The following is a 14,461-nucleotide window of genomic DNA, read 5'->3' on the forward strand; positions in this document are numbered from 1 at the left end:
TCAGAGGAGCATGGTGAGTGCTTGAGGTGCCTTGCAGGGTGCAGGTGGTTGCTGTCATGGTGTGGGCACAGGCCCTTAGCAGGGGTAGCGGGCTCTCCCGCCGTTGAAGCAGCCCAGGCCTCCGAAGCCGAAGCCGCCGGAGGAGATGGACACTCCCTGGGCGCTGAGGGCGCTGCCCACGGCAGCTGATGAGGAGGATCCGACGGCGGTGTTCTGGGGGAAGGAGCTGAGGATGGGTCCCGGCAGGGTGACCAGCACGGTGGAAGGCTGGATGACGACTTGGGAGTCCTGGCACTGCCTGACACAGGGCTCGTTGCAGCTGTTAGCCAGCGGGGTGGGTCCGCAGGGGCGGCAGAGGTCGTAGCAGGACATGGCTGTGGGGTGGAGGGTGCCTGGAGGAGAAGGTGTTGGGTGAGCGGAGGGTGTTGAGGGAGTCTGGGGGCAGAGGAGGGGTGGAGAGCTGGGTAATATTGGTCAGTGGAAGAAAGGAAGAGGGTTGCAGGCTCACCTGGAGGAGCACAGAGGAGAAGGTGTCAGGAGAAGGGTGTGAGGGAGCGAGGTGCAGGGCCGGCTTTTATGCTGCTGTGTGAGTGCCCGAGGGCTTGGAGAGAGCCTCTGCGCATGGCAGCATTGTGCAGAGAGCTGCTCTTGCATCACGTAGTGTTGCCAGTCATGGGTTGTGTGTTCTCCTTCCAGGAACTCTGCCTTTTCGCGTCCTTCTCTTGAGGTTGTGTCCTGTTGACAGCAGCGGCACCTTTCATGTGAGAACATTGGAGGTCAAAGCAGCGATGTTGCATGTTTCTGTCAGGGAATGCGGATGAAGTGGCCAACAGAGAAGGGAGCAGTGTTGTCAGTGAGGTCATCACTCGGCACTTGTGCTATGTGCTTTGTGCCTTTGTTGTTGGAAGAGTTGCCAATTCCAAATATCCATGGAAGCCTGGTCTGGGCGTTCTGGGTATCCTGCTTTGGTGATGATGGAACTTCCTTTCATGAGAACATCAACCATTTTGTTCAAGAAGCAAAACTAATAGATATAATTTGTATGAGCTTGAGCAAAGGTTTTGGTGCAGTTTTTCTCCATATCCTTCTGCAGAAAATGTTCAGCACATATCTAGAGAAATACATGATTTGTTGAGTGAATGTTGGCTTCACAGGTGAACTCAAAGGCTTTTTTCCACGGTGGTTACATCAGGGAGGTGGACAATCAGGCGTGGGATTCCCCAGAGCTCCATGTTTGGGTCTGTTCCTTTTCATGTTGTACTGAGTGTTCTTGATAAAGGACTTGAATATGTACAGAGTAAGAAGTTTGTGGATGACATTAACTTAGGAAAAGCTGTTGACCCTCTCAGGATGAGGGAGACCTTGAAGAGAGCTTTTGAGAGACCAGAGGGCTGGGCCATCACCAATGGCATGAAGTTGAACAAGAAGATGTTCAGGATTTTGTACCTGATTTTGGAATACCTTGGAAATTTGAGGATTTTGGGATGAGAGACTTAAAAGCAGCTCAAGAAAAAGAGATCCTGTTGTTCTGTTTGATGGCAAGATGAACCTGAGTCAGAGGTGTGCCCTGGCAGCCAAAAGGTCTTCCATATGCATGAAGTGTATTGAGTCCCACACTGCCAGTGGGAGATAGAAAGAGATTGTCCCACTTTGCTTTGAGCTGCTCTGGCCTTATCTCAAGTACAGTATTGTGTTTTGACTTCAATAGTACAAAAAAGACATGAATCTGTTGAGTAGTGTCCAAGGGCGGCATTCCAAGATGGTATAAGGTCTGTAGGAACTGAATTTCTGTGTTTTGTTCAGCAAAGAGGAGACTGATGGGAAACTTCATGGCATCCTACAGTACGTCAAATGGGTGAGGAAGGGCAGCTCTGCTGTCTGGAAGGAACAGGTCCTGTAGGAAGAGCATGGAGCTGCATCAGGGGAGGGTCAAGTTGGAAGTAAGGGAGAGGTTCTGCACCTGAGGGTGTAGTGCATGCAACAGCTTCACCAGGGCAGCGCTCAAGCACAAAGGCTGCAGGAGATCCAGAAACACAGGACAATGCCTTCAGGGCTACCATTTAATTGTAAAGGACTGCACTGTGGAGGCATGAGTTGGATTCAGTTACCCTTGTGGATCACTTTCAACACTGCTGGGTTGTCTCTGACTGCTCTGAATTTGTTCCCTCCCTGAGCTCATCAAATCTCATTAGCAGCCTTTAGCTCTCATCCTCTGGGTGTGCTACATGGCTGGCTGGTGCCCACTGATGTTGGAAGGCTGTAGCTGGGAGAAAGGAAGCTGCCTGTTTTGTGCCATGCCAGCTTGGGGCCCTCCTTGTAGCTGTCCAAGTGGGCAGGGAGGGCTGTTAGTGAGAGCAGGACGCTGTCCTCTCATGTCTCTCATACAGGGCTAGTAAGCTCTGTGATGTTGTATGAGAGAGGATGGGCAGAAGAGCCTTAGTGTGCCCAAATCTTTGAGTTGGTGTGTATACATTATAATATGATGAAGGCTGACTCCTAGCCACGAAAGCACTTGTTGGTGATGTGGTTGCAAGAGGAGGTCCTGGGGCTCTTTGTAGCCATCATATTCATTTGTAGAGCCATGGCTTTGGAGTAGGTGAAGTGGGAAGTGCCTCATGCTAATGAATGAAGAGAAGGAATCTGAAGCTGGCATGCATGAGAACTTTATTGAGAAAAACTGACTGAGAGGAAGGATCTACTTGGTGATTAGCAGTGGAAGGAGCACAATTTCAAGTGCAAAGAAAGAAGAACGTTGAAGTAGTCCTGTTCCCAGACAACAGGGTCATTCAAAGTTTCCTGCTTGTTTGTTCAGTGCCAAGGAAAGAGGAGCCATGACTGCTGATGCCATGTGCTGCCATCAGTGGCACAGCGAAGAATCCTGAGTGCTCGAGGAGCCTTACAGGGTGCAGGTGGTTGCTGTCGTGGTGTGGGCGCAGGCCCTTAGCAGGGGTAGCGGGCTCTCCCGCCGTTGAAGCAGCCCAGGCCTCCGAAGCCGAAGCCGCCGGAGGAGATGGACACTCCCTGGGCGCTGAGGGCGCTGCCCACGGCAGCTGATGAGGAGGATCCGACGGCGGTGTTCTGGGGGAAGGAGCTGAGGATGGGTCCCGGCAGGGTGACCAGCACGGTGGAAGGCTGGATGACGACTTGGGAGTCCTGGCACTGCCTGACACAGGGCTCGTTGCAGCTGTTAGCCAGCGGGGTGGGTCCGCAGGGGCGGCAGAGGTCGTAGCAGGACATGGCTGTGGGGTGGAGGGTCCCTGGGAGAGAAGGAGTTGGGTGAGCGGAGGGTGTTGGGGGAGTCTGGGGGCAGAGGAGGGGTGGAGAGCTGGGTAAGATTGGTCAGTGGAAGAAAGGAGCAGGGTGCAGGCTCACCTGGAGGAGCACAGAGGAGAAGGTGTCAGGAGAAGGGTGTGAGGGAGCGAGGTGCAGGGCCGGCTTTTATGCTGCTGTGTGAGTGCCCGAGGGCTTGGAGAGAGCCTCTGCGCATGGCAGCATTGTGCAGCGTGCAGCTGTTGCATCACGTAGTGTTGCCAGTCATGGGTTGTGTGTTCTCCTTCCAGGAACTCTGCCTTTTCGCGTCCTTCTCTTGACGTTGTGTCCTGTTGACAGCAGCGGCACCTTTCAAGTGAGAATATTGGAGGCCAAAGGAGCGATGTTGCATGTTCGTGTCATGGCACGCGGAAGCAGTGGCCAAACACAGAAGGGAGCTGTGCTGACAGTGAGGTCATTGCTTGGCACAAGTGCAATATGTTTTGTGCCCTTCTTGTTGGAAGAGTTGCAAGTTCCAAATATCCATGGAAGCTTGATCTTGGCATTCTAGTTATTCTTCCTTTGAAATGATGGCACTTCCTTTTCTGAGATGAACACCCATGTTGCTCACTAAGGGAACCTAATAGGTGTATTTTCTGTGATCTTCAGCAAAGTTATTCATAGTCTTTTTTACCATATCCTTCTGGAGAAATTCCCCAGCATATATCTCGGCAAATACATGATATGTGGAGTGAACTGGTGGCTTCCAAGTACAACTCAAAGACTTTTACTTGTTGTAAGGATGTCACTCATGTGTCAGATTCCTCAGTGTTACATTTTTGGATTAGTCTTCTTCAGTGGTGTATTAAATGATTTGGATGCAGGATTCAAATGCATACAAGAGTTTGATATGACACTGAGTATTGATGAGCGGTTGACTTTCAGTATTAGGGAGGAACTGGAGAGAGCCCTTGAGTGACCGAAGGACTGGGCCATCTCCAATGTCCTGAAGTTGAATAAGAGCAAGAGCTTGATTCAGAGCATGGTGTGCGGATACGTAGGAGATATCCAGATGTTTGGAGATGAGAGATTTAAGAGCAGCCCCACTGAAAGAGATCTGAAGGTTCTGGTTGATGTCAAGATGAGTCTGTTTCAGCTTTGTGCCCTTGCAGCCAAAGGGGCTGACCGCAGCCTGGGGTGCATTGAGATGAGAACTGCCGGTGGGAGATAGTCTGGTTGTCCCACTCTGCTCTGTGCTGGTGTGGACTTGCCTCAAGTACTGTGCTCAGCTTTGGCTTCAGCGGTACAAGACAAGGGGAAGGATGGCCCTACATTGCAGTCTACGCTGGCTGTGTAGCGTTGCTGCATCCAATGGGATGAAGTTCAACAAGACCAAGTGCCTGGTACGGCACGTTGGCCCCAACACCTTGAGGCAATGCTACAGGACTGAGGCAGAGTGCTTAGAAGACTGCATAGAGGAAATGGACCTGGGGGTATCGGATGATGGTTGGCTGAACATAAGCCAGCAGCAAGGTTGCATAACAAACAGGGGAGTGATCATCCCTCTGTACTCCACCCTGGTGATGCCTCACCTCGAGAGCTGCGTCCAGTTTTGTGATTCTCGGTGCATGAAAGATATTGGAGCCATGGAGTGTATTCAGAGAAGAGCAAAAAAGCTGGTGAGGGGTCTGGAGCAGAGGCCTGATGAGGAGCGTCTGAGGGAGCTGGGATGGTTCAGTCTCAATTAGAGGAGGCTCAGGGGAGATCTTATTGCTCTCTAAAACTACCTGAAGGGAGCTTGTAGTGATCTGGGGGTCGGCCTCTTCTCTCCTGTAACTTGTGATAGGACTAGAGAGAAAAGCTTCCAGCTGTGCCAGGGGAGGTTCAGGCTGGACGTTAGGAAACGAGACTTCTCAGAAACCGTGGTCCGGCAGTGGAATGGGCTGCCCAGGGCGGTGGTGGAGTCACTGTCCATGGAGCCGTTCAAGGAATATTTGGATGTTGTGTAGCAGGTCATGGTTTAGTGAGAGCTGTTGGTGTTGGGTTGGACTGGGTGATGCTGTGGGTCTTTTCCAGCCTTGGTGGTTCTATGACCCTGTGATTCTATGAATGTATGAGACTGTGGACAGGCTGCTATTCCTGACTGGACTTCAGCAGTGCAATTGTACTATTTGACTTTCTTTGTAAAAGAGTATGTAATATGAGATGAGATGAATGCTGTCTTGTAGCCACCAGTGCTTTTGTTGGTGACATGGTTGTGACAGAAGGTTTTGGGGCCCTTTGGACACAAGATGTTTATTTGTAGAGCCATAGCTTTGTAGTGTCTGAAGTGGAATGTGCATTAAACAAACAAATGAAGACGAGGAATCTCAAGTTGCCATGCATGAGAATTTATTGTGAAAAACAGTATAACGGAAGGAACTACTTTGAGATCACAAGAAGAAAAAACACAATTTCAAGTGCAAAGAAAATAGAAAGATACTGCACTCATGTTCCCAGACAGCATGGGCAGATGTTGTTTCAGTATTTCATGTATTGTGCCCTGAGAAGAGCCATGTCTGCTGATGCCATGTGCTGACATCATTGACTCAGAGGAGCCTCCTGAGTGCTTGAGGTGCCTTGCAGGGTGCAGGTGGTTGCTGTCATGGTGTGGGCGCAGGCCCTTAGCAGGGGTAGCGGGCTCTCCCGCCGTTGAAGCAGCCCAGGCCTCCGAAGCCGAAGCCGCCGGAGGAGATGGACACTCCCTGGGCGCTGAGGGCGCTGCCCACGGCAGCTGATGAGGAGGATCCGACGGCGGTGTTCTGGGGGAAGGAGCTGAGGATGGGTCCCGGCAGGGTGACCAGCACGGTGGAAGGCTGGATGACGACTTGGGAGTCCTGGCACTGCCTGACACAGGGCTCGTTGCAGCTGTTAGCCAGCGGGGTGGGTCCGCAGGGGCGGCAGAGGTCGTAGCAGGACATGGCTGTGGGGTGGAGGGTCCCTGGGAGAGAAGGAGTTGGGTGAGCAGAGGGTGTTGGGGGAGTCTGGGGGCAGAGGAGGGGTGGAGAGCTGGGTAAGATTGGTCAGTGGAAGAAAGGAGCAGGGTGCAGGCTCACCTGGAGGAGCACAGAGGAGAAGGTGTCAGGAGAAGGGTGTGAGGGAGCGAGGTGCAGGGCCGGCTTTTATGCTGCTGTGTGAGTGCCCGAGGGCTTGGAGAGAGCCTCTGCACATGGCAGCATTGTGCAGCGTGCAGCTCTTGCATCACGTAGTGTTGCCAGTCATGGGTTGTGTGTTCTCCTTCCAGGAACTCTGCCTTTTCGCATCTTTGTTTTGAGGACATTCACCTTTGACAGCAGCGGCACCTTTCAAGTGAGAATAGTGGAGGCCAAAGGTGCCACGTTGCACCTTCATGTCATGGCACGCGGAAGTAGTGGCCCAAGCTCAGTAAAGAAGCAGTGTTGTCTGTGAGGTCATTGCTTGGCACACATGCAATACGCTTTGTGTCTTTTGTTGTTGGAGGAGTTGCCAGTTCCAAGCATCTCTGGAAGCCTGATTTGGGCATTCTCAATATCCTGGTTCACAGATCGCAATGGCACTTCCTTTGATGAGAAGATTACCCATGTTGTTCACCACGGGAACCTTTTGTGCATCATTTCCATGAACTTCAGCAAAGTTCTTCCTACTGTATTTCATGAAATTCTTCTGGAGACAATGTTGAGAACTTACCTTGAGAAATACATAATATGTTGGGTGAAGCTTTGGGTCAGAAATCCATCTCAGTGACTGCTATTACATGTGGTTGCCTCAGGCCAGTCAGGGATGGGATTGCCAAGAGCTCCTTTTTTTGTCTGTTCTCTTCCATGTTTTAGAAAATGCTGGATTCTTTCAAATGCAAATGCAGGACTCAGATGCATACAAAAGAAGAAGATTGTGGATGACAGTAAGTAGAGATGAGCAGCTGACTCTCAGTATTAGGGTGGCTTTGGAGAGATCGCTTGAGACCCATGGGCTGGGTCATTACCAATGACATGATGTTTATTGAGAGAAAGAGGTTGATTCTGTGCCTGGAATGGGGATACCCAGGAGATATCTGGGTATTTCAGGATGAGAGATGTAAGAGCAGCTCCATTGAAAGAGATTGGGAGGCTTTGGTTTATGTCAAGATTATCCTGAGTCAGCCGTGTGCCCTGGCAGCCAAAAGGGCTGGCTGTGCTGTGGGGTGTCTCTGGCTCTGCTCTGCTGAGGCTTCATCTCATGGCTGTTTAGTTTTGGTCCTCAAGCTACAAGAAGGGCAGAAAACTACTGAGGATCTTCTATAGCAGGGCTGCAAAGGTGCTCTAAGATCTGTATGAACTGAACTTGGTTTGTTCAGCCAAGAGCAGTGGAGGCTGTTCAGACAGGAATGGAATTTGGATATTTCTTAATGAAAGTCAATGGGAACAGTCTGTCTCAGGCTGCAGAGCTGAGGCGACTGTGGCAATATTTGCATCCCAAAGCTTCAGTTAATGGGACAGATTGTCCCTTCTCAAGGAAGCAACTGCTTTACCTCCTGTGGAAGAAGGGAAGCGCAACTCCAGGAGAGTAGAGGGCAGTTGTTAGGATGTGCAGGGAGAGAATTTGAAAGGCAAAAGCACAGCTTGAGCTGTACTTGGTGGTTGGCGTAAAACAGAACGGGGTTGGTCACTGCCCCCTGGTGACAGGTGACAGGCCGAGGGGAAATGGCCTCATGATGCTCCAGGGGAGTTTCAGGTCAGATCTCAGGAAAAGCATCTTTCCAGAAAGGTGGTTAAGCATTGGAACAGGGTCCTCAGGGAGGCGGGTGAGTCACCATCCCTGGATGTGTTTAAAATCCCCTTAGATGTGGTGCTTGGGGTCAGCATTTAGCAGAGGGTTGTCATAGTTGGGGTGGTACGGATGGGTTGGACTCGATGATGGTTAAGGTCTTTTCCAACCTGATCAATCCAATTGCTCTATGATTCTATGACTAAATAAGTAGACAGTAAGTGGAAAGCTAAGGAGAATCTCCATCCTTTACTGGATGCAGCAGGGAACGTGACCTGAGACAGGCTGTACACAGTAGAGGGATCAGCGTCAGGCAATGCTACAGGTTTGGTGCAGTGTGGCTGGAAGACTGTGTAGATGAAACAGACCTGGGGGCATTTGTTGATTCTTGGCTGCCATATAGCCAGGAAGGCCAACGGCATCCTGGTTTGTATCAGAAATAATAATGCCAAGAGGAGCAGGGATATGAACATCTCCCTGTACTCAGCCCTGATAAGGCTACACCTCGGGTACTGCATTCAGCTCTGGGCTCCATACCAGAATAAAGTCATCTGCTCACCACTGATGCTGTTGCTGGTGACATGAGTAAGAGAGGAGGGAATGGGGCCCTTTTGGAGCCAGCATGATGGTTTGTAGAGCCAAGTCTCTATAGTGGGTGAAGTGGGAAGAGCATTAAGCATAGGAATGAAGAGGTGGACTCTAGGTCTGGCATGCATGAGAACTTTATTCAGAGAAACACTGATAGAAGGAAAGATCCACTTGGTGATCAACAAGCGGAAAGAGTATATTTTCAGGTGCAAAGAAAGAAGAAAGATAAAATGGTGCTGTTCCAAGATGGCATGGAGCGATGTTGTATCACGGTTCTCTGTTTCGTTCCATGAAAGGAGGAGCCATGGCTGCTGATGCCATGTGCTGCCATCATTGACACAGAGGAGCATCCAGAGTGCTTGAGGCGCCTTGCAGGGTGCAGGTGGTTGCTGTCATGGTGTGGGCGCAGGCCCTTAGCAGGGGTAGCGGGCTCTCCCGCCGTTGAAGCAGCCCAGGCCTCCGAAGCCGAAGCCGCCGGAGGAGATGGACACTCCCTGGGCGCTGAGGGCGCTGCCCACGGCAGCTGATGAGGAGGATCCGACGGCGGTGTTCTGGGGGAAGGAGCTGAGGATGGGTCCCGGCAGGGTGACCAGCACGGTGGAAGGCTGGATGACGACTTGGGAGTCCTGGCACTGCCTGACACAGGGCTCGTTGCAGCTGTTAGCCAGCGGGGTGGGTCCGCAGGGGCGGCAGAGGTCGTAGCAGGACATGGCTGTGGGGTGGAGGGTCCCTGGGAGAGAAGGAGTTGGGTGAGCAGAGGGAGATGGGGGAGTCTGGGTGCAGAGGAGGGGTGGAGAGCTGGGTAAGATTGGTCAGTGGAAGAAAGGAGCAGGGTGCAGGCTCACCTGGAGGAGCACAGAGGAGAAGGTGTCAGGAGAAGGGTGTGAGGGAGCGAGGTGCAGGGCCGGCTTTTATGCTGCTGTGTGAGTGCCCGAGGGCTTGGAGAGAGCCTCTGCGCATGGCAGCATTATGCAGAGCTTCTGCCGCATGCCAGAGCCTGGTCAGTCATGAGGTGGGGTATGTTTGCCTTCCCAAAATTCTCCCTTCTCATTTCCTTGTGTGGTGGATTTGATCCTTTGACCCTGTCGGCAGTTTTTAAGTGAGAGTGACTGCTTTGGTGGCCTTCCAGAGAAGTCGTGTCTCATGAGGGTGGTTGGAAGGTGCATCTGAAATATGGGAGAGGTGTGGAACAAGTGATGAGGTCACGGCACAGCACTTATGTTGTGTGGTATGTGACTGCGTTGTGTGGTGGGGACCCCATTTCCTGGCACCCTTGGGAGGCAGCTCTGGTCTTCCTGGTTGTGTTTGGCATCAGACCCTGTCACACACATCGTGTTTTCTGACTGAGTGCCTTCATCCCAGATCCCTTTCCATGCACTTCACCCCTCTCATCCCAGTTCAGTTGTAAGGAAGAAATTCTTGACTCAGGCAGTGGTGTGGCCCTGGCACCATGCCTGGACAAGCAATGGATTCTTGACCCCTTGAGGCATTCAGTCAAGGTCCCCTGGTGGTCAGCACAATCTTATGGTGGGCCATCAGCCCAGGGATGTGATGATGGTAAAGATCACTTCCTGCCTTCACACTTCTGTCATTCTGTAATGGTATGATTTGAGACTAGCTCCCATGCTGTGCTCATCTAGTAGCTGAGCCAGTTTGGACAAGTGGAGAGCAATGTGGATGGACAGCAGCTGGGTGAACGACTGGGAGCAGAGTCTCGTGATGGGAAGCACCAAGTGTAGTTGGAGGCAAGTCCCTCATGCTTACCCCAGTGCATGATCTCCTTACTTTGATCTTACCCCAAAGTAAGCATCTCCTCTGAGAGCTGCAAGCTGCTCTTCCATCAGGCGGTGTTGCTTGTCATGTGGTATGTGTTGTTCTTCCAGCAGCTCTGCCTTTTGGCATCTGCTAGAGAGGACTTGCCCGTTTTGCACCGGCGGCACCTTTCAAGTGAGTGCAGTGGAAGCCAAAGGAGCCGTGTTGAACCTTGGTGTCATGGCACACGGAAGTAGTGGCTGAAGCCCAGAAAGGGAGCAGTGCTGAGAGTGAGGTCATTGCTTGGCACTTGTGCAATATGGTTTGTGTCTTTGTGGTTGGAAGAGCTGCCAGTTGCAACCAGACATGGAAGCCTGGTCTGGGCATTTCGGGTATCCTGCTTTGGAGATGATGGCACTTCCTTTCATGAGAACATCAACCATTTTGTTCAAGAAGCAAAACTAAGAGACATAATTTTTATATACTTGAGCAGAAGTTTTCATGCTGTTTTTCTCCATATCCTTCTGCAGGAAATCTCTGTCACATATCTAGAGAAATACATGATGTGTTGAGTGAATGTTGGCTCTGCAGCCCAACTCAAAGGCTTTTGTGGCTACTCAGGCGTGGGATTCCGCAGAGCTCCATGTTTGCGTCTGTCCTCTTCCATTTTGTACTGAATTGAATGGTCTGGTTGCAGGGCTCACATCCACACAAAGTATGATGTTTGTGGATGACAGTAATTATGGAGGAGCTGTTGACCCTCTCAGGATGAGGGAGGCCTTGAAGAGAGCATGAAGAGACCAGAGGGCTGCGCCATCACCAATGGCATGAAGCTGAATGAGAGACAGACTTTAATTCTGCACCTGATTCAACTCCCACCGTGTTCTCCTGGCAAAGCTGGCAGCCTATGGCTTGGACAGATACACCCTTTGCTGGGTAAGGATTTGGCTGGATGTCTGTTCTCACGGAGTGGTGGTGAATGGATTTAATTCCAGTTGCAGTGTGGTTACAAGTGGTGCTCCCCAGGGATCGATACCGGGGCCATTCCTGCTGAGTATCATTATTGATGACCTGGATGAGGGCTCAGAATACACCCTCAGTAAGTTTGCAGATGACACCAAGTTGGTGTGAAGAGTTGATGTGCCGGGAGGTAGGAAGATCGTTAGGAGGGATGTGGATAGCCTGGACAGCTGTGCTGAGGCCCATGGGATGGAGTTCAACAAGACCAAGTGCCATGCCCTGCACTGCAGAGGAGGCAACGTCAGGCAATTCTACAGGTTTGGGGCAGTGTGGCTGGAAGATTGTGTAGATGTAAGAGACATGGGGACATTTGTTGAAGCTTGGCTGCCAAATAGCCAGGAAGGCCAATGTCATCCTGGTTTGAATCAGAAACAATGAGGCCAACAAGAGCATGGATGTGAACATTACTGAGTTCAGCTCTGGGCCCCATACCAGAATGAAGTCATCTGCTTGACAATGATGCACTTGCTGGTGACATGAGTAAAAGAGAAGGGAATGGTGCCCTTTTGGAGCCGGCATGATGGTTTGTAGAGTGAAGACTCTGTAGTGGGTGAAGTGGGAAGAGCATTAAGCAAAGGAATGAAGAGGAGGAATCTGAGGCTGGCATGCATGAGAACTTTATTTTGAGAAACACACTTAAAGGAAGGATCCACTTGGTGATCACCAGTGGAAGGAGCACAATTTCAAGTGCAAAGAAAGAAGAAAGTTACTGCTGATAAGATCCAGACAGCATGGCCTGCTTGCTTGCTTTCTGCCTTGAGAAGAGGAGCCATGGCTGCTGATGCCATGTGCTGCCATTAGTGGCACAGAGGAGCGTTGTGAGTGCTTGAGGTGCCTTGCAGTGTGCAGGTGGTTGCTGTCATTGTTTGGGCGCAGGCCCTTAGCAGGGGTAGCGGGCTCTCCCGCCGTTGAAGCAGCCCAGGCCTCCGAAGCCGAAGCCGCCGGAGGAGATGGACACTCCCTGGGCGCTGAGGGCGCTGCCCACGGCAGCTGATGAGGAGGATCCGACGGCGGTGTTCTGGGGGAAGGAGCTGAGGATGGGTCCCGGCAGGGTGACCAGCACGGTGGAAGGCTGGATGACGACTTGGGAGTCCTGGCACTGCCTGACACAGGGCTCGTTGCAGCTGTTAGCCAGCGGGGTGGGTCCGCAGGGGCGGCAGAGGTCGTAGCAGGACATGGCTGTGGGGTGGAGGGTCCCTGGAAGAGAAGGAGTTGGGTGAGTGGGCGGTGATGGGGGAGTCTGGGGGCAGAGGAGGGGTGGAGAGCTGGGTAAGATTGGTCAGTGGAAGAAAGGAGCAGGGTGCAGGCTCACCTGGAGGACAGAGGAGAAGGTGTCAGGAGAAGGGTGTGAGGGAGCGAGGTGCAGTGCCGGCTTTTATGCTGCTGTGTGAGTGCCCGAGGGCTTGGAGAGAGCCTCTGCGCATGGCAGCACTGTGCAGCGTGCAGCTCTTGCATCACGTAGTGTTGCCAGTCATGGGTTGTGTGTTCTCCTTCCAGGAACTCTACCATTCCGCGTCCTTCTCTTGAGGTTGTGTCCTGTTGACAGCAGCGGCACCTTTCAAGTGAGAATATTGGAGGCCAAAGGAGCGATGTTGCATGTTCGTGTCATGGCACACGGAAGCAGTGGCCAAACACAGAAGGGAGCTGTGCTGACAGTGAGGTCATCGCTCAGCACTTGTGCTATGTGCTTTGTGCCTTTGTTGTTGGAGGAGTTGCCAGTTCCAAATATCCGTGGAAGCCTGGTCTGGGCATTCCGGGTATCCTGCTTTGGAGATGATGGCACTTCCTTTGAGGAGAACATTAACCATTTTGTTCAAGAAGGAAAACTAATAGACATAATTTGTGTGCCTCCGGTGGCGCAGCGGTAGAATTCCCGTTTGCAACACCAGGGGGCCCGGGTTCGAATCCCCCCCTGTGGAGCAGGGGGTAGAAGTGCCGCTCTGCTACACAGAGGGCTCGAATCCCGGGAGTTGGACTCGATGATCTCTAAGGTCCCTTCCAACTCGCACAATACTATGATACTATGATACTATGATAATTTATATCAGCTTGAGCAAAGGTTTTGGTGCAGTTTTTCTCCATATCCTTCTGCAGAAAATGTCCAGAGCATATCTAGAGAAATACATGATGTGTTGAGTGAATGTTGGCTTCCCAGGCCATCTCAAAGGCTTTTTTCCACGGTGGTTACATCAGGCAGGTGGACAATCAGGCGTGGGATTCCCCAGAGCTCCATGTTCTGGTCTGTTCTATTTATGTTTTACTGAGTGTTCTTGATAAAGGACTTGAATATGTACAGAGTAAGAAGTTTGTGGATGACAGGAACTTGGGCAGAGCTGTTGACCGTCTCAGGATTAGGAAGACCTTGAAGAGAGCTTTTGAGAGACCAAAGGGCTGAGCCATCACCAATGGCATGAAGTTGAACAGGAGAATGTTCTGGATTTTGCACCTGATTTTGGAATACCCTGGAATTTTGAGGATTTTGGTAGGAGAAACTTAAAAGCAGCTCAAGAAAAAGAGATCCTGAGGTTCTGTTTGATGGCAAGATGAACCTGAGTCAGAGGTGTGCCCTGGCAGCCAAAAGGTCTTTCCATATGCATGAAGTGTATTGAGCACCACACTGCCAGTGGGAGATAGAAAGAGATTATCCCGCTCTGCTTTGTGCTGCTCTGGCCTTATCTCAAGTGCAGTATTGCGTTATGACTTCAATAGTACAAAAAGGACATGAATCTGTTGAGTAGTGTCCAAGATGGTATAAGGTCTGTTGGATCTGAATTTTTGTGTTTTGTTCAGCAAAGAGGAGACTAATGGGAAACTTCATGGCATCCTACAGCACGTCAAAGGGGTGAGGAAGGGCAGCTCTGCTGTCTGGAAGGAACAGGTCCTGTAGGAAGAGCATGGAGCTGCATCAGGGGAGGGTCAAGTTGGAAGTAAGGGAGAGGTTCTGCACCTGAGGGTGTAGTGCATGCAACAGGTTCACCAGGGCAGCGCTCAAGCACAAAGGCTGCAAGAGATCCAGAAACACAGAACAATGCCTTCAGGTCCACCATTTAATTTTAAAGGACTGCACTGTGGAGGCATGAGTTGGATTCAG

At 51.4% G+C, this 14,461-nt stretch overlaps 5 pseudogenes; all 5 read right to left on the reverse strand.

Annotated features, from left to right (window-relative positions):
* Positions 1-75: 75 nt before the first annotated feature.
* Positions 76-632, reverse strand: LOC140248343 (feather keratin 1-like; annotated as a pseudogene).
* Positions 633-2,940: 2,308 nt separating this feature from the next.
* Positions 2,941-3,496, reverse strand: LOC140248350 (feather keratin 1-like; annotated as a pseudogene).
* A 2,416-nt stretch (positions 3,497-5,912) lies between these two features.
* On the reverse strand, positions 5,913-6,459 carry LOC140248376 (feather keratin 1-like; annotated as a pseudogene).
* Positions 6,460-9,011: 2,552 nt separating this feature from the next.
* On the reverse strand, positions 9,012-9,567 carry LOC140248400 (feather keratin 1-like; annotated as a pseudogene).
* A 2,683-nt stretch (positions 9,568-12,250) lies between these two features.
* Positions 12,251-12,803, reverse strand: LOC140248364 (feather keratin 1-like; annotated as a pseudogene).
* Positions 12,804-14,461: the final 1,658 nt, after the last annotated feature.

This window comes from Excalfactoria chinensis, chromosome 2 (assembly GCF_039878825.1).
Source record: "Excalfactoria chinensis isolate bCotChi1 chromosome 2, bCotChi1.hap2, whole genome shotgun sequence".
NCBI classification, from domain to species: domain Eukaryota; kingdom Metazoa; phylum Chordata; class Aves; order Galliformes; family Phasianidae; genus Excalfactoria; species Excalfactoria chinensis.